Consider the following 25121-nt stretch of genomic DNA (forward strand, 5'->3'; position numbering starts at 1 on the left):
TTATTGCTTTTAAACTTTGCCTCTTTCCTGGGTGAATTCCAGATCTCCGTCCTTCCAGAAGTGTCACCGCTCAAACTGAGTCTTTCTCCTTTCTCACAGTTGTGGATTTGTGACTGAAAACTGTCTCCAGTTCACTGGAAGGCGGGGAGTTGAGCGCTGAACTCAGCGAGAGGTTTTGTTCTCATTTATTATGAGATTTAAACCCAGATCTGCGAGATTGTGTCAATAATCATCTCCATTGTAATTCAATCACTCCAGCCTTCCATCCGATCAAACGACCGCTTGTTTTTTCCTCCTCTCCCTCTCTATTTTCCTTGACTCTGTCCTTGTTTGTCAACCATTAAATCACTATTTTCTTCCAGTTAAGGTCAGCAACCTGAATCATTCACTCTATTTCCCTCTCCACAGAAGCTGTTGAAGCCGATGAGTGCTTCCAACATTTTCTGTTTTGAGGTGGGATTCGCAGCAACTAAAATTCCTTGTTTTGGATCACAGTGGATCACGTGTCTCTGACTGAATCTAACCTGTTTGAACAGTTGAAAGGCTGAGGTTTTAAATAATAAGACACTGGAATATATCACCCTGTTTCACATGAAATGAAACAAAATGAGAATTAATCATTTCTTAAAATGCTGCTAATGCAATATATAGTTCTTTGTCAATGTCAGCATTTGTTGTCAATCCCTATTTCTCTCTGAACTGAGTATTTTGTTGGGCCATTTCAGAGGGCAGTTAAGAGTCAATCACATTGCCTTTTCTCTGGAGTCCCATGGAGGCCAGAAAGGAGAAGGATGGCAGATTTCCTTCTGCAAGATGTGTTTTCATGACAATCAGAAAACAAAGCTTCATTACTGAGACTAGCTTTCACTTCCGTTTCAGTTCGAGACTGTGGTGGGATCGTGACCTGTGAGCCTGGGCCACAGGATTCATACTCCACTGATTTTACCACTATGTCACCATCTTCCCGGAAGAATGTAAGCTTAAATGCTTCACATGGAATCAAACCACTTAATTTCACATTGAAAACAATCAATTAAAGCAGTGCACTGTGGAAATCAGTGTCGTCCACTCAGGATACAGGGGAATTGACGAGATATCTATTGCTTTCATTCAAAGACAGAAAAATGTGGTGAATCCTCAGCGTGAGTGATGAAGGAGCTGCGCTCCGAAAGCTCGTGATTTCAAACAAACCTGTTGCACTTTAACCTGGTGTTGTGCGAATTCTTACCGGGTATTGAAGGGCATTTCATTTACAATTCGCAAAAAGATTATTTTTATAAAATTAACAGCTTTCAGCAAATCGCACCGCAATCACATTGCAGACGGTGCAGTGAGTTACTCTCCTGGCCTCATTGCATCAGCCCCAGAGGACGATTTCTCAAGAACACAAAAGGCTCAGCGATAAAAAGGTCGGAGGCTTCATTCATCAGGGATTACCCGAGAGCACGTGACCTTTCTCCCAAATCACACACGCACACACAAGCACCCAGTTGCTCAATAATGCTCAGGTCACCTCAATTTCCGTGTTGGTTTCGTTGATGGAATTCATTGCTTTCACTGCAATGGTCTGGGTTCGATTCGCGGTTCGGGAATGATGATTCATTGCTCTCGTGCAACACATGAATTAAGGAGAGTGGCTATTGCTTCCTCGTCGAAAACGGGAGCGATATTTGTGGCAGGTTGAACAGGAAGAAGGAAAAATCTGCCCCATTCCACAATCCTGTCAATTACCCACAACAATTCATATTTACATGAGGAAGTCTTACAACACCAGTTCTATTTGGAGTCAGAAGCTTTCGGGGCGCTGATAAAATAAAGCAAATTGATTTTATTATCGAAGCAAATGAACGTGTTGGACTTTAACATGATGCTGTGAGACTTCTTATTGTGCCCACCCCAGTCCAACGCCGGTATCTCGACATCATATTTACATTACAATTGCTGGTACCAACTATCAGAATGAGTGAGTTACCTTCTACTGCATTAAATTTCACTGTAGCTCACCACATTCAAAGAGTAATGTTTGTAATAAACCTTATTGTGGTAAATCTGTTGAAAAACTTCAGCTCATCACTGATCTGCTTTCATCACACTGGAAGCTAATGTGAAAAGATGAATACTTTCAAAGCTGAACAACGTGTACAAGACTGGAAGGAGAATGCGACTGTGAATAATTGGCACTGTGGAATTCCTGTATTCAGTCTATGGGAGAACCAGGAGAATGAAATCCTCGTGGTCCAGTGCTTCGGATTTGGCGCTTTCAGGGTCATTGATCGGCTTCAATATGCTAAGATTTAAAGTTTTTGATAATCCATGTAAGAGACCTGAGTTGTTTCCTGATCGAAAACAGCTCTGTCAGAAGCAGTGGAGTTAGGTCTATATTTGTGTCCGAATTGGAAATGTCACATGGGCAACAGTTCAAGAACAAACACAGATAGTGAAGGACAGTGATAGGCTGCAAAGCGCTACCAATAGAGATGGGGATACAAGTTCAAATCTGCATGACAAATGGGGTTGATTTTATCGGTTAGATTGACAGAAACATCTCCTAGACCTGGATCCAAATCTCAGCCAAATCACAAGAAAACATCTCGCTAACTTAAACGCTGAGCTCTCCGACTTCACTCAGAAACCAGTAACTCTGAGACAAAGCGTGATGCAGTCTGACCACTGGAACCCCTTCCACCACTTAATAAGACTATGCTGGATCCCGAGCATCAATTCACAGCTGAGGGGGTGTAGCTCAGTGGTAGAGCATTTGACTGCAGATCAAACGGCCCTCGGTTCAAATCCGAGTGCCCCCTCCCTTGTCTTTGTCTTTGTTTCAATTGTGGTTGTCTTTCTTTGGCTGCAAAGCGCATTGTGACGTCCACCAACCGGGAAAGGCGTCGCATAAATACAATTTGGTCTTTCATAAATTACCTTCAGTCCCAATTTTTGGTTACTGACAATCGTCAATAGAAACAGTTTGTCCCTTTCTGCTCTATCAAACGGCCCTTTCCCATGTTGGGAGAAGCGGGAAACCCCTAAATCGCTGCAACACTGTGGGGGGTAAAGGAGTCAAAGGGGTTTGCATAGTATTGTAAACGATGTGGTCATGTAGTTCTCGACTATGTTTTTAAAAAAGAGAATGGGGGTTGGATATATAACAGCACTTGCTGACACCCTAATATAGTGTGTCTTCGTCTTAATTGCGGAATTCGTTATTGCGTTCGACTTTAAGCAAATGTTTGGTGGCTCAGTACCATCCAGAGGCGGTGGTTGTACTTTCATTTTCCCCATAAGCATTCATTGTCGCGCAGTTCCGGCTTGTGAACAGAGGCAACAATAAAAATATTCCTCAAGTGTTGCCGCTCGACTGTTGTCAGGTGTTGTCAACATTATTTATTTAATGAATATTCATATCATACATATCACATGGTATAATATATATTCATTTCAAATATGCAATTAAAGTTAAGAATTAGAGTCTTGGCTGGATGTGTTTGTGTGTCAGTTCTCCGATGAGTCCTCATCTGAGACTGGGAAACAATCTCTCACTATTCTGTAGGTTCAATAAAATTGTCTCTCAGTCTTCTAAACTCCAGGGAATTTCAGCCCAATTTACACAGCCTCTCATCCCAGGAGAACTCTCTCATCACAGGAACCTACCCAGTGGACCGTCTCCGATGGAAGGGTAGCCTTTTTCGAAAATAAAAAGCATTGTCGATATCAGAACTGCACCGAATATTTCACACTTGCTCCCAACAAAACCCTGTATAAATGTAAATTGGTGTTTTTATTCTTATACAGCAATCTGTTGGCAATAAAAACCAAAATGCTATTCCCTTCCTATTGTTTGCTGCACCACCATGCTATCTTCCTGCGTTCCTTGTACAAACACACCCAAATCTCTCAAGACAAACGCTTATATTAGGAAAGACGGTGGCCTGGTGATATTATCGCGAGATTATTTATCCAGAAACTCATCCAATTTTATGGGGCCCCGCTTTTGAATCCTGCCACGGCACGTTGTAGAATTGTTTTTCAATAAAAACTATCTGGAATTAAGAATCTACTGATGACCATGAAACCATTATCGATTGTCGGAAAAACAAACATTGAGTTCGGTAATGTGCTTTACGGAAGGAGACCTGCCGTCCCTTATCCGGCCTGGCCTACACTGACTCCAGAGCTGCAGCAAAGTGTTTGATCCTAACTGTCCCAGGGCAACCAGGATGGGCAATAAATGCTGGCCGGCAGCGACACCCATTTCTAATCAATTAAAAAAGAACTAGGTCACCGTCACAAACATTGTCTGCTCTTTCTCCGTTTATGAACAAGATAAGATCTTTCTGGGCAACATGGTGGCACTGATGCCTCACAGCGCCAGGGGCCCGGTTTCAATTCCCGGCATTGGTTACTGTCTGTGCAGAGTCTGCATGCTTTCCCCGTGTTGCGTGGGTTTCCTGCGGGTGCCCCTTCTTATTCCCACAGATTGAAAGATGTGCTGGTTAGGTACATTGGCCATGCTAAATTAGCTGTCAATTTACCCTAGAAGGTGCCGGTTCTGCCGATGACGTAATTGTCACAGAAACTTCATTGCGGTGTTAATGTAAGCTTAATTGTGGCACTAATAAATAAACTTTAAACTGTCCAACTGATGCAACCACTGAGCTATGGAGCCAATTCCTGCGCCCAGCGTGGAGTTGGTGTATCATCATCAGTGGAGCGAAGAAGAGATTGAATTTTCAGGTGGGTGATATTTGATGGATGTGGAAATATCCGAGGTGGAGAACAAGGAGTCAATCGATGAGACTTGAAAGAGGAAGAATTTGACATGTGTGTCAGTTGTTTTTGTGATAAATGTCTGCCGTGTCATTCTTCTTCCGAGTTTGTTATTGTTACATCTCTGATTTTTCCGGCTCTAATACAATTCATACAGCTGAAGATTAATCTTGTTTCTCCCTTAACAGACACTGTGAGGCGTGCTTTCGTTTAATGAAGAGTTAAATAAGAAGTTATTCGCTACTTGCCTGGTACTCCAACGTGGAACATGGCGATGAAACCTGACCACGGCATGCCAGGGAAGCTAATATCAGAGATTTGAAATTCTTTGATAACCATCTCTGTCTCCACCGCTTCATTTCAAGTCACTTTCGCTACTGACATTGTCACACAGTCATTCTAACATCTTATGACCAACTGAAGCAAATTATGCCTTCTTCCTTTATGTTCAGATACTTTCATCTCCAGAAATTCAGTCCGTGCTGAGCAAAGCGCTCTGTTTAGTTAACAGTTTATCATCAATTCCGGGCCATAGCTATGGAAACATTGACTCTGAACCACTAGACCACCCAGGCTCCACCATCACTTCCTCGATGTTGTCTTTTCCACCATTCATGGTGTCATGTAATCCATCCTGCTTTGTGCCCTATCACAAAAATCCTTTTTTTTCCCTTTCGCTCAGTGATTCCTCACTTTACAATCAGAAAATACTTGGAATACTCAGTCGGTCAGTTCATGTTTAGTGACAAACGCGCAAATAATTCCAGTAGTCGAATCCCTCTGAAATTAAAAGCTTTTGTTTTTTTTTTGTGAAGGCAAAATACTGCGGATGCTGGAACCTGAAACAAAAATAGAAAAATGCTGGAAAATCTTAGCAGGTCTGACAGCAGCTGTCGAGAGAGAATAGAGCCATCGTTTCGAGTCCGGAGCTCTGACGAAGGGTCATCCAGACTTGAAAATTTGGCTCTTTCCTCTCTCCACAGGTGCTGTCATGTCTCATTAGACCTTCCAACCTTTTCTGTTTATGATGAAAGTATTTCTGCCGCGATCAAACCAGGGATCTTTCGTGTGTAAGGCGAATGTGACAACCACTACACCACAGAAACATTGCGATGCAATGATTCAAGGAAACTGGTTCCACAAACCCATCAATTGCAAACAATAATTTACATTTGCGTTCCGTTGGAATTTGTGTGATAACAAAGGTATTTCATAAAGTTAAGGAACTGGATGAGATTCGATCACACGCTTCAACTACTATCAGTGCCCAGTCAGTTCTCTCACAGCACCAGGTTAAAGTCCAACAGGTTTATTTGGTAGCACGAACTTTCGGAGCACTGTCCGAATCAGGTGACTCACGTGATGAAGGGGCGTGCTCCGAAAGCTTGTGCTACCAAATAAACCTGTTGGACTTTAACCTGGTGCTGTGAGATTATTTACTGTGCCTACCCCAGTCCAGCGCCGGAAACTCCACATCATTACTGCCCTGAGCTCATCAATGATACCAGCAGAACGTATTGATGCCGTATCTGGTATTGCCAATGAACAGCATCAATGGAGTAGAATTGGGTCACAAGAACCATTGAGCCTCCTCCATGACTGAATCAAGGCAGATCCACAGCCTCAATCCCAATTTCCCAGCTTATACCAACAGCCCTTCATTCACTTAGATTCCAACAACTCTCCACCTCAACCTTCAAAGTCTTCATCAACTGAAGATTCACAGACCTCTGTGCCGCTACAGAATTGATGCAAGAAGGCGTCCGAGCGAGGCGAACTCTTGGAAGCTGTGCCCAGCATACCTTCTAACTCTATCTTTTACTCTCGTTCTATGCTTCTAAAACTTCATTCTAACTCTTTTAAACTCTCTCACAATGTTTCAATTCAATTTCTAGCATCCCGGCTATGACTGTAACACTACACTCTGCACTCTCTCGTTTCCTTCTCTATGAACGGTATGCTTTGTCTGTACAGCGCGCAAGAACTAATACTTTTTATTGTATGCTAATACATGTGACAATAATAAGTCAAATAATTCCAAAGATTCAAAAGACTTGGAGTGAAGAAATATCTCCATATCTCAGTCATGAATGGCTGAAACATTAACCAGAAAATGTAAGCCCAGAGTACCTTGCTGAGGCACTTTTGCCACTGTCGAACCGGAACATCACTCATTTGCCATGGCTAATCCATCGAACCTGCATCAGCTGCATCGTGAGTGTGACAGTGGAAGCAGAAAAGCAACAGGATGCCAGCGGCGACTTTGCTGAGGGTATTCTTTTTCAATAAATGGTGAAGAACAAATTTACATTTTGTCTGCACCAATCCAGTTCATATGCAACAGCGACCAAGAATCGGGGATAATTCAAAAAAATATTAATTTCGATAATGTTTCGACCTTATTTTGAATCGGGGAACTCATCGTATATGAAATGAACATGTTAACTCCTACAATCCAGAAACTCTGCTGATGACCAATGTGACCGGCCGAGAATATCAAACCGTGCAGTCTGATTGCAATTTAAATCCTTGTTTTGTTGAAATATAATTCGGTTGCAAACCTTAGCCATGTGGCAGAGTCATTGATCTAACATAAGATTCAGAAAATAACATTTGTCCCGAATTTTATCTCTTTCTCCATGAATGCAGTTGCAGAATATTATTCAAGCATTGGGGGAGTGTAAATGCCACATGGCTGTGAGATAATGTGATTCCTTGATATTTAATAACACTTAGAGATGGGCAGCTGCTTTGAAAAGTTTTTATCAACTTTTTTTGAACACAAGGATCAGTATACTTCAGGAACACAGGTGACACATGGAAGTGTTTAGAATTTGATGCGTGTGCACAGATTCTGCGAAACCTGCTGAGAATTTCCACCATCTCATGCTTGTATTATAAATACAGGTTTTATCAGAACATAAAAAGGCAAGACGGCAATGATAAATGAAATAGTCCCACAAGCTGTTCACATGTAACTTTCAATTTCCAAAACCCACCAACCTCATCATTACTGATCCTGTGAAAACTTACCTTGTAAAACACGGCAGGCATTCATCTCTCAAAGAACTGAAACGCCTCAAATGTGAACTCTCTGCTCTCAATCTCAGGACTTTTCAATTATAAAAGCAGCATTCTGGTGAAAGTTTAACTCAGTCCTCATTCCACTGATCTTTGCCGACTTGCTGTGTATTTCCCTCATTGAACACATTTCAGGTTGGGACAGACAGATTCCTGATCTATCTGAGAAAGAAGAGGAATGGGCAGGAAAATGGAAACCCAAGATCAAACATGGGTTAAAGTTTCGAGTTCAGTTATTGAGTTTAATAATTTTTGAAATATATAAATTGTTACAAATAAGAACATAAGAAATAGGAGCAGGAGTAGGCCATCTAGCCCCTCGAGCCTGCCCCGCCATTCAATAAGATCATGGTTGATCTGACGTGGATCAGTACCACTTACCCGCCTGATCCCCATAACCCTTAATTCCCTTACCGATCAGGAATCCATCCATCCGCGCTTTAAACATATTCAGCGAGGTAGCCTCCACCACCTCAGTGGGTAGAGAATTCCAGAGATTCACCACCCTCTGGGAGAAGAAGTTCCTCCTCAACTCTGTCTTAAACCGACCCCCTTTTATTTTGAGGCTGTGTCCTCTAGTTTTAACTTCCTTACTAAGTGGAAAGAATCTCTCCGCCTCCACCCTATCCAGCCCCCGCATTATCTTATAAGTCTCCATAAGATCCCCCCTCATCCTTCTAAACTCCAACGAGTACAAACCCAATCTCCTCAGCCTCTCCTCATAATCCAAACCCCTCATCTCCGGTATCAACCTGGTGAACATTCTCTGCACTCCCTCCAATGCCAATATATCCTTCCTCATATAAGGGGACCAATACTGCACACAGTATTCCAGCTGCGGCCTCACCAATGCCCTGTACAGGTGCATCAAGACATCCCTGCTTTTATATTCTATCCCCCTCGCAATATAGGCCAACATCCCATTTGCCTTCTTGATCACCTGTTGTACCTGCAGACTGGGCTTTTGCGTCTCATGCACAAGGACCCCCAGGTCCCTTTGCACGGTAGCATGTTTTAATTTGTTTCCATTGAGATAGTAATCCCATTTGTTATTATTTCCTCCAAAGTGTATAACCTCGCATTTATCAACGTTATACTCCATTTGCCATATCCTCGCCTACTCACTCAGCCTGTCCAAATCTCTCTGCAGATCTTCTCCGTCCTCCACACGATTCACTTTTCCACTTATCTTTGTGTCGTCTGCAAACTTCGTTACCCTACACTCCGTCCCCTCCTCCAGATCATCTATATAAATGGTAAACAGTTGCGGCCCGAGTACCGATCCCTGCGGCACGCAACTAGTTACCTTCCTCCAACCGGAAAAACACCCATTTATTCCGACTCTTTGCTTCCTGTCGGATAGCCAGTCCCCAATCCACTTTAACACACTACCCCCAACTCCGTGTGCCCTAATCTTCTTCAGCAGCCTTTTATGGGGCACCTTATCAAACGCCTTTTGGAAATCCAAAAACACCGCATCCACCGGTTCTCCTCCATCAACCGCCCTCGTCACATCTTCATAAAAATCCAACATGTTCGTCAAGCACGACTTTCCCCTCATGAATCCATGCTGCGTCTGATTGATCGAACCATTTCTATCCAATAAATCTAAATAATATGTCAGAGATAAATGTTCAATAAACTAACGTCGGCTAACAGTAGAGGCAGAAACACACGATAAGTTTTTTTTTTAAATGTTGCCCAAGGACTCAGTGACACTCAAAAACCGAGAGACAATAAAAGCAGATGGAGTGGAAAAAATACTGAAAGCCCCGTCCCTCGATGGTCTCGAACCATCAACCTTTCGGTTAACAGCCGAACGCGCTAACCAATTGCGCCACAGAGACTGACACAACTGGAACCTACAAGGCATCCTAAATCAGGGTGACAGCGTGTTGGCTGCAAGTTAGACGCCAATTCAATTTTCACCAAACCTGACACAGAAAGACCAAATGATAAGACCATAAGACATAGGAGCGGAAGTAAGGCCATTCGGCCCATCGAGTCCACTCCACCATTCAATCATGGTTGATTTCAACTCCATTTACCCGCTCTCTCCCCATAGCCCTTAATTCCTCGAGAAATCAAGAATTTATCAATTTCTGTCTTGAAGACGCTCAACGTCTCGGCCTCCACAGCCCTCTGTGGCAATGAATTCCACAGACCCACCACTCTCTGGCTGAAGAAATTTCTCCTCATCTCTGTTCTAAAGTGACTCCCTTTTATTCTAAGGCTGTGCCCCCGCGTCCTAGTCTCCCCTGTTAATGGAAACAACTTCCCTACGTCCATCCTATCTAAGCCGTTCATTATCTTGTAAGTTTCTATCAGATCTCCCCTCAACCTCCTAAACTCCAATGAATATAATCCCACGATCCTCAGACGTTCATCGTATGTCAGGCCTACCATTCCTGGGATCATCCGTGTGAATCTCCGCTGGACCCGCTCCAGTGCCAGTATGTCCTTCCTGAGGTGTGGGGCCCAAAATTGCTCACAGTACTCCAAATGGGGCCTAACCAGTGCTTTATAAAGCCTCAGAAGTACATCCCTGCTTTTGTATTCCAAGCCTCTTGAGATAAATGACAACATTACATTTGCTTTCTTAATTACGGACTCAACCTGCAAGTTTACCTTTAGAGAATCCTGGACTAGGACTCCCAAGTCCCTTTGCACTTTAGCATTATGAATTTTGTCACCGTTTAGAAAATAGTCCATGCCTCTATTCTTTTTTCCAAAGTGTACGACCTCGCACTTGCCCACGTTGAATTTCATCAGCCACTTCTTGGACCACTCTCCTAAACTGTCTAAATCTTTCTGCAGCCTCCCCACCTCCTCAATACTACCTGCCCCTCCACCTATCTTTGTATCATCGGCAAACTTGGCCAGAATGCTCCCAGTCCCGTCATCTAGATCGTTAATATATAAAGAGAACAGCTGTGGCCCCAACACTGAACCCTGCGGGACACCACTTGTCACCGGTTGCCATTCTGAGAAAGAACCTTTTATCCCAACTCTCTGCCTTCTGTCTGACAGCCAATCGTCAATCCATGTTAGTACCTTGCCTCGAATACCATGGGCCCTTATTTTACTCAGCAGTCTCCCGTGAGGCACCTTGTCAAAGGCCTTTTGGAAGTCAAGATAGATAACATCCATTGGCTCTCCTTGGTCTAACCTATTTGTTATCTCTTCAAAGAACTCTAACAGGTTTGTCAGGCACGACCTCCCCTTACTAAATCCATGCTGACTTGTCTTAATCCGACCCTGCACTTCCAAGAATTTAGAAATCTCATCCTTAACGATGGATTCTAGAATTTTGCCAACAACTGAGGTTAGGCTAATTGGCCTATAATTTTCCATCTTTTTTCTTGTTCCCTTCTTGAACAGTGGGGTTACAACAGCGATTTTCCAATCCTCTGGGACTTTCCCTGACTCCAGTGACTTTTGAAAGATCATAACTAACGCCTCCACTATTTCTTCAGCTATCTCCTTTAGAACTCTAGGATGTAGCCCATCTGGGCCCGGAGATTTATCAATTTTCAGACCTTTTAGTTTCTCTAGCACTTTCTCCTTTGTGATGGCAACCATATTCAACTCTGCCCCCTGACTTTCCTGAATTGTTGGGATATTACTCATGTCTTCTACTGTGAAGACTGACGCAAAGTACTTATTAAGTTCCTCAGCTATTTCCTTGTCTCCCATCACTAGATTACCAGCGTCATTTTGGAGCGGCCCAATGTCTACTTTTGCCTCCCGTTTGTTTTTAATGTATTTAAAGAAACTTTTACTATCATTCCTAATGTTACTGGCTAGCCTACCTGATGGCATCGTTTACAAATCTAAACATGTATATTTTATTATTTTACCCCACAGTGTTGTTGTGGTGTAATGGTTAATCCCTTCTCCTAACATGGAAAAGGGCCGTTTGAAAGAGCAGGGAGGGACAGACTGTTCCCACTGACTGGGCTCAGTAACAGAGGACTTGGAATGAAGATCATGAAATAATTGCATTTATATAGAACCTATCCCGACCTGCGGACGTCACAAAGCACTTTCCAGTCAATGAAGGGCAGTTTTAATTGAAAACAAATCAATTAAGCGCGGAAGCAGGCATTCAATTTGAATGCAGAAACATCGTGACCTGCAGTCAAATGCTCTACCCCTAAGCTATACTCCCTTAATGCCAAGCTTCCGTTTTGTCGCTCGTTAGTCCTCTGTCTCGCGTGGTCTATACTTATGTTTGCTCCTCTGTGTGCGTCACTGTGCTTACGTACACCAAGGGTGTGAACGCGTTTTTCTTTTACCATCACAAACTCTATTCACTTACTTTATAATTGTTCATGGTGCATTTACAGAAGATGGCAAAAGGCTGAAAGTTGCGAGATCAAATTGACCTTTTCTCTTATTTGTGAGTGAAGGGTGCTTATTGACTGAGTTCCCGTATGTTCCATTGTGCAAGATGATTAAAAGTTTTCTTTGATCAACATTTAAACAGACAGCGGATTCACTCGGTGTGATGGTGGTCCCAGTTCTATATCTGCGATCACAGCATCAGTTCATGTCACTTACTGTAAACCCCATATTTCTAATTGGTTGGACGTCCCAATATTTCTAGTACGTTGGATGTTTAATCTAATTTACTTCATTTTATATTTCATTATTTTCATCTCAGATCTATTTCCACCAGAGGCAAGTCTCTCTTTCAAAATGTTCTGTTCAGGTTGAACATAAGTTCGTCCTTCATCTAGTGGCAACAACGATTACTTTTCGCTGCCGTATAAAAGCGGCAATGAGGTGAAATAGTCACACAAGCTGCTCATGTGTTCCTCTCAATCACCAAAATCCACCAACCTCATCACTGCAGCTCCTGTGTAATCACTGTACAGTACACCCACCGGCTCCCTATTATCCACAGGACACGTGACTGCTTCAAAGATCTTGTGAATGGTCTCATGCTGCGGTGCAAACATTCTGTGATACTCTGCTTTCCTCACTCTCAGGCCATGGACAACACAGTACTTGTTCATTTATCACTCCTGAATTGTACCTTATCAGAGCCCTTTCCTGTTGTTATGCTTTCTACCTCCTGGATTTCACTTGTTTAAAACTTCCTACATTTCCAACCTTTACCAGTTGAAAAGAAAAGTTATGCAGGTGTAACAGGAGATTCCTTTCCCTGTGTGCACATGCTGCCTGGCTTCCTGAGTTTTTCCAGCGCTTTCCACTTGCACTGCAGTTGTCAGATCAGATTGATATGGAAATATATTATCTGTATTGGAGCCGATCTTGCAGCAGTGGCTCGTTGGTCTCGGGGCATGATTCTCGCTTTGTGTGTTGTGCTTTGCAAGTTTGCGAGAGGCCCTGGGTTCAAATCCCAGACAAGCCCTGTTGTTCTTTGCAATGGCGAAGTCTTGCTCATTTCTTTGCCGTGGACAGGGCAGGATGAGTTGACACACGGTTTGGTTTGGGAAACTGCCTCTCAAATAATTCGAGATGTTTTCAAAAGTTGACTCTGCTGTTGAACATCCTCTTTGTCCCGAGTCAACGATTCAACGACCCAATGCTTCTGGACTCCGGCCGCTGGCTTTGTCTACGTTGTTATTCATTCATTGGATGTGGCTGACTCCCCCACTCACTGTCTATATCTGTTTCTGTGTATCGACATCAGTCTCTTTCACTGTCTGAGTCTCTCTTTGTGCCTCTGTCAACTTTCCATACTTTGCTCTTATTTCCCTCTATTCTCGCGCTGTTTGTGTAACCAAGATTCACTGGATTGATTGTTGTGATGAGGCAGTTGCCCTTGGAGGAGAGATTCATTGCTGTTGCCTTGTTCTCCCTGGGGTTTGGAATAATGAAATGTAATCCCATTGAAAAGTCTGGAACGGCGATACTGTTCGACAGTGTACATGCTGAGAGCTTGTTTCCACCGACCCTCCCCACCCCTCCCCCCCCCCCGGCCCCAGCAACACCCCGTCCAACCCCCACCCCCACTCCTCCCCCGCCTCTTGCTGGAGTCTGGAGTGCTTTTAACTGGGCTCATATTATCCGGATGGTGTGTCAACCATTTAGGACTGAGTTGAGGAGACAATTCCGCACTCAGAGGCCATTGTCATACTGAACAGAACGGATTACTGCAAAGAAGTGTACGGACAACTGAACAACGAGGAACACTACAGACAGTTACCCACAGATCAGACCAAAGAACACACCCGTCAACTCAGCACTCCGATCAAAACCCTTAATCCGGACCTTCAGAGCACGCTCCGTGCTCTCAGCCCACGTACTCCCCGCGTTGGAGATCACTACTGCCTCCCAAAGATACACAAGGGAAACACACCCGGCCGTCCCATCGTATCGGGCAATGGGACGCTGTGCGAGAACCTCTCCGGCTATGTCGAGGGCACCCTGAAACCCATTGTACAAAGAACCCCCAGCTTTTGTCGCGACACTACGGACTTCCTACAGAAACTCAACACACATGGAGCAGTTGAACCAGGAGCGCTCCTCGTCACAATGGATGTCTCGGCACTCTACACCAGCATCCCCCACGACGATGGCATTGCTGCAACGGCCTCAGTGCTCAGCGCCGACAACTGCCAGTTTCCAGATGCAATTTTACAACTCATCCGCTTCATCCTGGACCACAATATCTTCACCTTCAACAACCAGTTCTTCATCCAGACACACGGAACAGCCATGGGGACCAAATTCGCACCTCAATATGCCAACCTCTTCATGCACAGCTTCCACCAAGACGACTTCACCGCACAGGGCCTTCAATCGATGCTATACACTAGATACATCGATGACATTTTCTTCCTTTGGACTGGTGGTGAACAATCACTGAAACAACTGTATGATGACATCAACAAGTTCCATCCCACCATCAGACTCACCATAGACTACTCTCCGGAATTGGTTGCATTCTTGGACACACGCATCTCCATTAAGGACGCTCGCCTCAGCACCTCACTGTACCGCCAGCCCACCGATAACCTTATGATGCTCCACTTCTCCAGCTTCCACGCTAAACACGTTAAAGAAGCCATCCCATACGGACAAGCCCTCCACACACACAGGATCTGCTCTGATGAGGAGGATCGCAGCAGACACCTCCAGACGCTGAAAGATGCCCTCATAAGAACAGGATATGGCGCTCGGCTCATCGATCGACAGTTCCGACGCGCCACAGCGAAAAACCGCACCGACCTTTTCAGAAGACAAACATGGGACACGGTGGACAGAGTACCCTTCGTCGCCCAGTACTTCCCCGGAGCGGAGAAGCTACGGCATCTCCTCCGGAGCCTTCAACATCTCATTGATGAAGACGAACATCTCGCCAAGGCCATCCCCACACCCCCACTTCTTGCCTTCAAACAACCACACAACCTAAATCAGACTATTGGCCGCAGCAAACTACCCAACCTTCTGGAGAACAGGGACCATGACACCACACAACCCTGCCACGGCAACCTCTGCAAGACGTGCCGGATCATCGACACGGATGCCATCATCTCACGTGAGACCACCATCTATCAGCTACACGGTTCCGACTCTTGCAACTCGGCCAACGTTTTTACCTGATACGCTGCAGGAAAGGCTGTCCCGAGGCATGGTACATTGGGGAAACCATGCAGATACTGCGACAATGGATGAATGAACACCGCTCGACAATCACCAGGCAAGACTGTTCTCTTCAGCAGTCACGGGCATTCAGCCTCTGATCTCCGGGTAAGCGTTCTCCAAGGCGGCCAACACGACACACGACAGTGCAGAGTCGCTGAGCAGAAATGGATAGCCAAGTTCCGCACACATGAGGACGGCCTCAACAGGGATATTGGATTCATGTCACACTTTCGATAACCCCCACAGCTTGCCTCCTGGACTTGCAGAATCTCACTGGCTCTCCTGTCTGGAGACAATATACATTTCTTTACCCTGTGCCTAATGCTCCCTCCACTCACATTGTCTGTATCTTTGAAACGAGGTTGGTTGTAAGGATTGGCATTCTAATCAGTATTCTGTGACTTGATTTTCTATCTCTGTGTGCCTTGTTTGCGAGCAGATATCCACTCCATCTGACGAAGCTGCAGCGCTCTGAAAGCTAATGGCATTTGCTACCAAATAAACCTGTTGGACTTTAACCTGGTGTTGTTAAAACTCTGAGTGTGTTTACCTCAGTCCAACGCCGGCATCTCCACATCAGGTAAGAAAAGGCCAGAGGAACAGTCATCACTCGATAATATCTTGCGTGACCACCTCCAGAGGCCAGGGCAGCCAGTCAAAAAAACATTTTCCTCTACAGCAGCTCTCCACCCCTGACAGATTAAAATTCGCTTAAGAAAACTATCTAACAGAAGGATGCGGAGTTAGAAAGACCTTACAGACACCGCACAGTTACTGAAGAACTCCAAAATCTTCTGAATCCCATCGAGGCTGTTTGTATAATTTCTTTGAGAGTGACTGAAATTCTATTATTACAGTTTTTTTGGTAATGAATGTTCCTAGTATTATTTGAACTGCATTTCAGTCGAACCGTACCTTAATTGACATGTTACTTGTTTACTTAAAGTTCTTGGTTATTTGAATAAAATAGCTTGTTAATTATTCACTCAAAGTGAGTGACAGGCATTTTTATCATTAATAAGCCTCTGAACGTTAATTAAAAACAGCTCGCAGTTCCACAAATAGTTTTTCCAGATTACGATGTGAGATAAAGGGGATTAACCTCTGTGTCATAACAGTATGGTCATTTAGTGAATAACAGCAAGACTGGCAAAGTTTGGACAATATTTCACTGTTACAGAAGGGGACAAAGTAAATCTATGTCGGGAATATAAGCAGAAACAGGAATAGCGGGAGTCCACTTGGCTCGGGGTGCTCTCAAACCTCCACACTTTCAATTGGCAGGTAAGTTTCCAGAACAAGTTTACTGCAGAAATAATACAGGAGTTTAAATTCAGGGCTTTCACTGCCTGGATTCAATTCAATTCCCTGTCTCGATATTGTGCTAATTGTTGTAACTCACACTCAGTTGCTAGTTTAAAAAGAGCCATATTAGACTCAGAACCTTAACTCTCTGTCCGCTTCACATTTGCTGCAAGACCTGCTGAGAACTTCCAGCACTTTCTGTTTGTATTTTAACATGAATTACTGGCTTGTTCATACACATGAACACAATAAATAGGAGCATGAGTAGACCACTCGGTCCATCGAGCGTGTTCCCGAAATTCAATACCGTTATGTCATTGCCTGCACCGACATGCCAGCTTTATGCATTCCTTGTACAAACGGATCTATTCTATTCTCGATATCGACAGTAACCTTTTTTAGCTCTTCAAATATGTCCTGCTCTTTCGATTTCTTTCCGAAGAAGGACATATCGATTCGCTTTCCAAAATCACACCCGATCTGAACCTCCACTGATCTCTGCTCTCTTGTTTGACTTTTAGACTCTCTTCCCCTTTCCTCCAGCTTCTATCAGCTAAACTTTTCCCATAGGCTACAGCGAGAATTGAACTCGCGACGCCTGGTTTACGAGACCAGTGTTCTCACCACTGAGCTATGGAGCCAAATGCTGCCAAGAGCTTTCAGTAAGTGCAGCATTGTCCGTGGATTGAGGACCAGGATGGGGTTTGAGGACGGAGATTTTTGATGAATGTGGAAATGCCTGAGGTGGAGAGCCGGAAGTTAAAAGACAGAAGTTGAAAGTGACATGATTTGACATGTGTATTGTGTATGTACTTAACATGTATGTTGTGTGTGTCATGTGGTTCTTCTTCAGAGTTTATCGTCAATGTTACATCTCTGTTTTTTCCAGCTCTGATACAAGTTCATCCAGCTGGAAGATTTAGCTTGTTGTTCACTTCACGGACGCTCTTTTTATTGAATGAAGAAATGATCACAAATTTATTCACTCCGTGACTGGGAATCGAAACAGCGTCACGGCGCCGACGGTGATCACGAGACCCTCAATGACGCTGATGTGACAAATATGGAGTGAGTTGATCATCTCTGCACCCATTGCTTCATTTCCAATAACTTTCAATTAAAAAAAAGTCACAATGAGGAATGACGGGAAGCGCACATGACAGGATTTGAACCTCAGTTAGAAAATCCCAATACATCCCCTGGGCCGGGACTGCAGTCTCAATGTTTGCAATCCTGCTGTTTATTTCGACAGACAGCCATTCAACCGGTGTTCCCGTTTATATTCTCTATCGGAGCAACTCCACTCCTCCCAGCTTTGACAAAGGGTCATCTGGTCTCGAAATGCCAGCTCTCTTCACTCCTTACAGATGCTGCCAGACCTGGTGAGATTTTCCAGCATTTTCTCTTCTTGTTTCCGATTCCAGAATCCATGATAATTTGCTCCACTCCTTCCGCACTCGTTCCTTTACCTCAACAACTGTTTACATTGCTCTGTCGCTCCTCTTTCTTCATGCCAACAACGACACGGCACAAACTCTTGCATTCAATCTGAAATGCTGGACTTCAACTGCAGGGACCAAAACTCAAACCCATTCTGGCAGTGGCTGCAGTCGAACCAACAACTCCGTAAAGACTGGACCTTCAGCCACTGGCTTAGATTACTCGGCTACGTTACCACGTAAGCAGCGGTGTCCTTCACTGGTATTGTCATTGAAATTAGCAGCAAAGGAGCTGCAAAAGTCCATCAGTTGGCTTGAGCCTGCTCCTTCACTGAATCAATTTATCCTGAACTCTGTAACAAGCAGGAATCACATCCAGTCAGAAATAGAATGAGCTGCAGTGAAGGACCAGCACCATTTAAACTGCCCTTAACCATGTCTGGTTCCCAATATCCTGCCAGAAATGACAAGAGAAAACCTCCTGTTGAATTTGCTCAGTCTTCACTTCAGGACATGAGGCGAGATTGTGTTTTATATGTTCCACCAGGCAATAACTGACATTTGTTTTTACGGTTTGGATGAGAGCAACAAATCTCCATTACCTGACCACCAATCCAAACAGCAGTGAAAGTGTCAAACTCGAACCACCAGACCAGCTGCTTGTAGCCTGTTTTACAACTTGCTTTACACACACTGCATGTGTTGCTTTATTTTTCGCGCCAGGCCAGACTACATTCACCACAAGTAAGTCTCTGTTGCAATATGGCACCTTCTGTTTCCACCCCAGTGATACATTCAATCAGTGACAACATACAACAGACATTCCACTTACAGTTATTAATTTCACTTCCGACTGTTTGAAACTAGAGAGAACCTTTTCCAAATATTTTCGTTGCAGAGTGAGGGAAAAGTTGAATAATTCAGTATGAACGCCAAAATATGACCTTTTTACCATCCAAATGTTACCTTACACCACCATCTCTATTGTCAGCGCTTTGCAGCCTATCACTATCTTTCTGCTACTGTGTTTGTTCTTGACTGTTGCACATGTGACATTTCCAGCTGTGATGTAGACTTACAAAACTCACTCGACTGATATTAGTAGATCTGCTTTCGATCAGATAGTCAATCAGGTTATTTTTTAATAGTTTGCTGAGAGCTATAAATGATCGTTTCCTGAGCGGGAATTGAAAACAAACAACACTGGGGAGTACTGAATACAACCCATTGGACTCCCAGGGTCACGGGTGAACTGTGTTTTTCAAAATGACTTACCATATATCCCTTAATGTGCCCAGTTTGGATGGAACATAAGTGACTGCTTCATCTAATGACAACACCAATTGTGCTTGCTGGGACATGAAATCGACAGTGAGGTGAAATAGTCCCACAATATGCTGAAGTGATCGTGGTATATAAAATTCTAAATAGGATTGAAGAAAGTAAAATCTTTTTTCTTATGCGCAATCGGGAACATCATGTCAAATGTACAGGTTGAGAGGTGGTCGATTTAAAACTGAGATGAGGAGGAACTGCTTCTCACTGAGGGTCATGAATTTGTGGAATGCATTGCCCCAGAGCACGGTTGAGTCTGAATCATTAAATGATTTCAAGAAAGAGACAGATATATTCCTGATAATTCAAGGGATGAGGGGATATTTGAACAGGTAGGGAGGTGGATTTGAGAACAGGGAGAGATGAATCATGAACTGATTGCATGACGGTTCAGGCTCGAAGGGGTGAATTTGCCCACTTCTGCTCCTAATTCTATGTTCCTAAGTGTAACTTTCAATTTTCAAAACCCACCAACTCATCACTGTGGCTCCAATGTAATCTACGTACATTACATCCACAGGTTCCCCTTCATCCTCACCACAACTGAGTCCTGTAAGGGACTTAGGAATGGCCCCATTCTGTGGTGTAATTACTTTAAAATTCTTTGTTTCCCTCATTTAATCTCTCCTGATTTACACCCGCAAGAGGCCTCAAACCCTCTTGTTATGCTGCTGGATAACACTTGTTTAAAACTTCTTACATTTCTAGAAATTCCCAGTTCTTCCCAATGAAAGGTTATGGTGCTAAAATATAAGATTTGTTTTCCTGTGCGCACAAGCTGTCTGGCTTTCTGAGTTTTTCCAGCATTTTCACCTTTCACTGCAGAAGTCTGAGCAGCTTTGGATGTCAATGGAAATATTTTTATTGAACAACATCCTCAGCAGCGGCTCGTTGGACGAGGGGTATTACTCGGGCCTGGGGAGTAAACAACCACAAACGTGTGAGCGATCTCGGGTTCACAAGTCGGGCTAGATCCCTCAATCAGCTGTTGTTTCGTATTGGACAAGTCATAGGTTTTATAAATGTATTTGCAGTGCAAACGTTGGGATTGGTTTACGTGGGATTTGGTTTGAGAACCTGATCACACAGTGCAGGCAATCTATCAACACAACACTCACACAAGAAAATCAAGACATTAAAAGGTTAATATGCTTGTGGCCATTCACTTTATCTCTGGTCACCAGTTTAGAGGACCCCATGTTTGTTGGTTGAGACAGCTGGCTGTGTGTCTATTGTTATTCATTCGTGGGTTGTGGATGTGTACCGCACTCGCTATTTCTGTTTTTCATTGTCTCTATATATCTCCCTCAGACTCTCTGTCTATGTTTTTATTACGTTGACATCTTTTGCTCCTTGCTCTGTCCATTATGTCGCTGTCTGTGTGTAACCGAGGTTCACTGGATTGATTTCTCCGTTTCTCCTGGGAGGAGAGAATCAGTGGGATGAGTCTGTTCGCTCTGGAGTTTAGAATTATCAGAGTTGATCTTACTGAAAAGTCGGAAACTGGGAAACAGTTTAACAGTGTAAATGTTGAGTTCCCTCCACCCCTGGCTAAATTATTAAGAACAAAGAATAATAAGGTGAATGATGTAAGAGGAGTTTGGAATATTTGGGAGATGTGAAGCTAAGAATTGGAAGATGTGAATAATGTAATTAATGATTCAGAGGAATGGATAGGAACTTTGGGGATTCTGTCGGTGGATTCATTGTAAACTTTGAAATCAGAACAAGTTGAAGACACCAGATGGAAAACCCGTATTTGTCTCCATGCATTTTAGGTTATGGAAATGATTAGCGTGCATGTGCCCGGCTAGCTCAGTCGGTAGAGCATGAGACTCTTAATCTCAGGGTCGTGGGTTCGAGCCCCACGTTGGGCGACATTGATTTTTAAACTTTGCCTCATTCCTGGGTGAATTCCAGATCTCCGTTCCTCCAGAAGTGTCACCGCTCTAACTGAGTCTTTCTCCTTTCTGCGTTGTTCATCTCACAGTTGTGGGTTTGTGACTGAAAACTGCCTCCAGTTCACTGGAAGGCGGGGAGTTGAGCGCTGAACTCAGCGAGTGGTTTTGTTCTTATTTATTATGAGATTTAAACCCAGATTGCGAGATTGTGTCAGTGGGAACAATAATCATCTCCATTGTAATTCAATCACTCCAGCCTTCCATCCGATCAAAAGACCGTTGTTCTTTCCTCCTGTCCCTCTCTATTTTCCTTGACTCTGTACTTGTTTGTAAACCATTCAATCACTACTTTTTTCCAGTTAGGGTCAAAGGTCAGCAACCTGAATCATTCACTCTCTTTCCCTCTCCACAGAAGCTGTTGAAGCCGATGAGTGCTTCCAACATTTTCTGTTTTGAGGTGGGATTCGCAGCAACTACAAAACCTAGTTTTCGATCACAGTGGTTCACTTTTCTCTGACTGAATCTTACCTGTTTGAACAGTTGAAAGGTTGAGGTTTTAAATATTAAGACACCAGAGTATGTCACCCTGTTTGACATGAAATGAAACAAAATGAGAATTAATCATTTCTTGAAATGCTGCTAATGCAATATATATATCGTTGTCAATGCCAGCATTTGTTGTCCATCCCTATTTCACTCTGAACTGAGCATGTTGCTGGGCCATTTCAGAGGGCAGTTAAGAGTCAATCACATTGCCTTTCCTCTGGAGTCCCATGGAGGCCAGAAAGGAGAAGGACGACAGATTTCCTTCTGCAAGATGTGTTTTCATGACAATCAGAAAACAAAGCTTTATTACTGAGACTAGCTTTCACTTCCGTTTCAGTTCTAGACTGCGGTGGGATCGTGACCTCTGAGCCTGGGCCACATGATTCAGACTCCACTGATTTTACCACTATGTCACCATATTCCCGGAAGAGTGTAAGTTTAAATGCTTCACATGGAATCAAACCAACTTATTTCACATTGAAAACAAACATTTAAAGCAGTGTACTGTGGAAGTCAGTGTCGTACACTCAGGATACCGGGGAATTGACGAGATATCTATTGCTTTCATTCAAAGACAGAAAAATGTGGTGAATCCTCAGCGTGAGTGATGAAGGAGCTGCGCTCCGAAACCTCGTGATTTCAAACAAACCTGTTGCACTTTAACCTGGTGTTGTGCGAATTCTTACCGGGTACTGACGGCCATTTCATTTACAATTCGCAAAAAGATTATTTTTATAAAATTAACAGCGTTCAGCAAATCGCACCGCAATCACATTGCCGACGGTGCAGTGAGTTACTCTCCTGGCCTCATTACATCAGCTCCAGAGGACGATTTCTCAAGAACACAAAAGGCTCAGCGATAAAAAATTCGGTGGCTTCATTCATCAATGATTACCCTGGAGCACGTGACCTTTCTCCCAATTCTCACACGGACACACAAGCACACAATTGCTCAATAATGCTCAGGTCACCTCAATTTCCGTGTTGGTTTCGTTGATAGAATTCACTGCTTTCACTGCAATGGTTTGGTTCGATTCGCGGTGAGGGAATGATGATTCATTGCTCTCGTGCAACACATGAATTAAGGAGAGTGGATATTGCTTCCTCGTCGAAAACGGGAGCGATACTTGTGGCAGGTTGAACAGGAAGAAGGAAAAATCTGCCCCATTCCACAATCCTGTCAATTACTCACAACAATTCATATTTACATGAGTAAGTCTTACAACACCAGGTCTATTTGGAGTCAGGAGCTTTCGGGGCGCTGATAAAATAAAGCAAATTGATTTTATTATCGGAGCAAATGAACCTGTTGGACTTTAACATGATGCTGTGAGACTTCTTATTGTGCCCACCCCTGTCCAACCCGGTATCTCGACATCATATTTACATTGCAATTGCTGGTACCTACTGTCAGAATGAGTGAGTTACCTTCTACTGCATTAGATTTCACTGTAGCTCACCACATTCAAAGAGTAATGTTTGTTATAAACCTTATTGTGGTAAATCTGTTGAAAACCTTCAGCTTATCACTGCTCTGCTTTCATCACACTGGAAGCTGATGTGAAAAGATGAATAATTTCAAAGCTGAACAACGTGCACAAGACTGGAAGGAGAATACGACTGTGAATAATTGGCACAGTGCATATTCCTGTATCCAGTCTATGGGAGAACCAGGAGAATGAAACCCTGGTGGTCCAGTGCTAAGGATTTGGCGCTTTCAGGGTCATAGGTCGGCTTCGATATGCCAAGATTTAAAGTTTTTGCTAATCTATATCACAAACCTGAGTTGTTTCCTGATCGAAAACAGCTCTGTCCGAAGCAGTGGAGTTAGATCTATATTTCTGTCCGAATTGGAAATGTCACATGGGCAACAGTTCAAGAACAAACACAGATAGTGAAGGACAGTGATAGGCTGCAAAGCGCTGCCAATAGAGATGGGGATACAAGGTCAAATCTGTATGACAATGGGGTAGATTGTATCGATTAGATTGACACAAACATCTCCTAGACCTGGATCCAAATCTCAGCCAAATCACAAGAAAGCATCTCGCTAACTTAAACGCTAAGCTCTCCGACTTCGCTCAGAAACTCTGAGACAAAGCGGGATGCAGTCTGACCACTGGATCCCCCTCCACCACTTAATAAGACTATGCTGGATCCCGAGCACCTGTTTACAGCTGAGGGGGCATAGCTCAGTGGTAGAGCGTTTGACTGCAGATCAAACGGCCCTCGGTTCAAATCCGAGTGCCCCCTTCCTTGTCTAATTGTTAACTTAGTTTCAATTGTGATTGTTTTTCTTTGGCTGCAAAGCGCATTGTGACGTCCACCAACCCTGAAAGGCGTTACATAAATACAAATCGGTCTTTCATAAATTACCTTCAATCGCTATTATTTGGTTACTGACAATCGTCAGTGGAAACAGTTTGTCCCTTTCTACTCTATCAAACGGCTCTTTCGCATGTTGGGAGAAGCGGGAAACCACTAAATCGCTGCAACACTGTGGGCAATGAAGTCGTCAAAGGGGCTTGCATTGTATTGTAAACGATGTGGTCATGTTGTAGTTCTCGACTATGTTTTTATAAAGAGAATTGGGGTTGGATATATAACAGCACTCGCTGACACCCTAATATAGTGTGTCTTCATCTCAGTGGCGGAATTCGTTATTGCGTTCGACTTTAAGCAAATGGTTGGTGGCTCAGTCCCATCCAGAGGCGGTGGTTGTACTTTTAATTTCCCCATAAGCATTCACTGTCGCGCAGTTCCGGCTTGTGAACCGATGCAACAATAAAAATATTTCTCAAGTGTTGCCGCTCGACTGTTGTCAGGTGTTGTCAACGTTATTTATTTAATGAATATTCATATCATACATATCACATGGTATAATATATATTCATTTCAAATATGCAATTAAAGTTAAGAATTAGAGTCTTGGTTGGATGTGTTTGTGTGTCAGTTCTCCGATGAGTCCTCATCTGAGACTGGGAAACAATCTCTCATTATTCTGTAGGTTCAATAAGATTGCCTCTCAGTCTTCCAAACTCCAGGGAATTTCAGCGCAATTTACACAGCCTCTCATCCCAGGAGAACTCTCTCATCGCAGGAACCTACCAAGTGGACCGTCTCCAAT

General features: G+C 43.6%; 5 non-coding genes across 5 annotated transcripts; 3 read left to right on the forward strand and 2 right to left on the reverse strand.

The window, feature by feature from the left end:
- The first annotated feature begins 2732 nt into the window (after positions 1–2732).
- Positions 2733–2804, forward strand: trnac-gca (transfer RNA cysteine (anticodon GCA)). Its single transcript has one exon. It is a non-coding gene; the product is annotated as a tRNA-Cys (tRNA).
- A 6817-nt stretch (positions 2805–9621) lies between these two features.
- On the reverse strand, positions 9622–9695 carry trnan-guu (transfer RNA asparagine (anticodon GUU)). Its single transcript has one exon. It is a non-coding gene; the product is annotated as a tRNA-Asn (tRNA).
- Positions 9696–17341: 7646 nt separating this feature from the next.
- On the reverse strand, positions 17342–17414 carry trnat-cgu (transfer RNA threonine (anticodon CGU)). Its single transcript has one exon. It is a non-coding gene; the product is annotated as a tRNA-Thr (tRNA).
- A 3937-nt stretch (positions 17415–21351) lies between these two features.
- trnak-cuu (transfer RNA lysine (anticodon CUU)) lies at positions 21352–21424 on the forward strand. The gene has a single exon. It is a non-coding gene; the product is annotated as a tRNA-Lys (tRNA).
- A 2751-nt stretch (positions 21425–24175) lies between these two features.
- On the forward strand, positions 24176–24247 carry trnac-gca (transfer RNA cysteine (anticodon GCA)). The gene has a single exon. It is a non-coding gene; the product is annotated as a tRNA-Cys (tRNA).
- Positions 24248–25121: the final 874 nt, after the last annotated feature.

This window comes from Mustelus asterias, unplaced genomic scaffold (assembly GCF_964213995.1).
Source record: "Mustelus asterias unplaced genomic scaffold, sMusAst1.hap1.1 HAP1_SCAFFOLD_517, whole genome shotgun sequence".
Taxonomy (NCBI): Eukaryota; Metazoa; Chordata; class Chondrichthyes; order Carcharhiniformes; family Triakidae; genus Mustelus; species Mustelus asterias.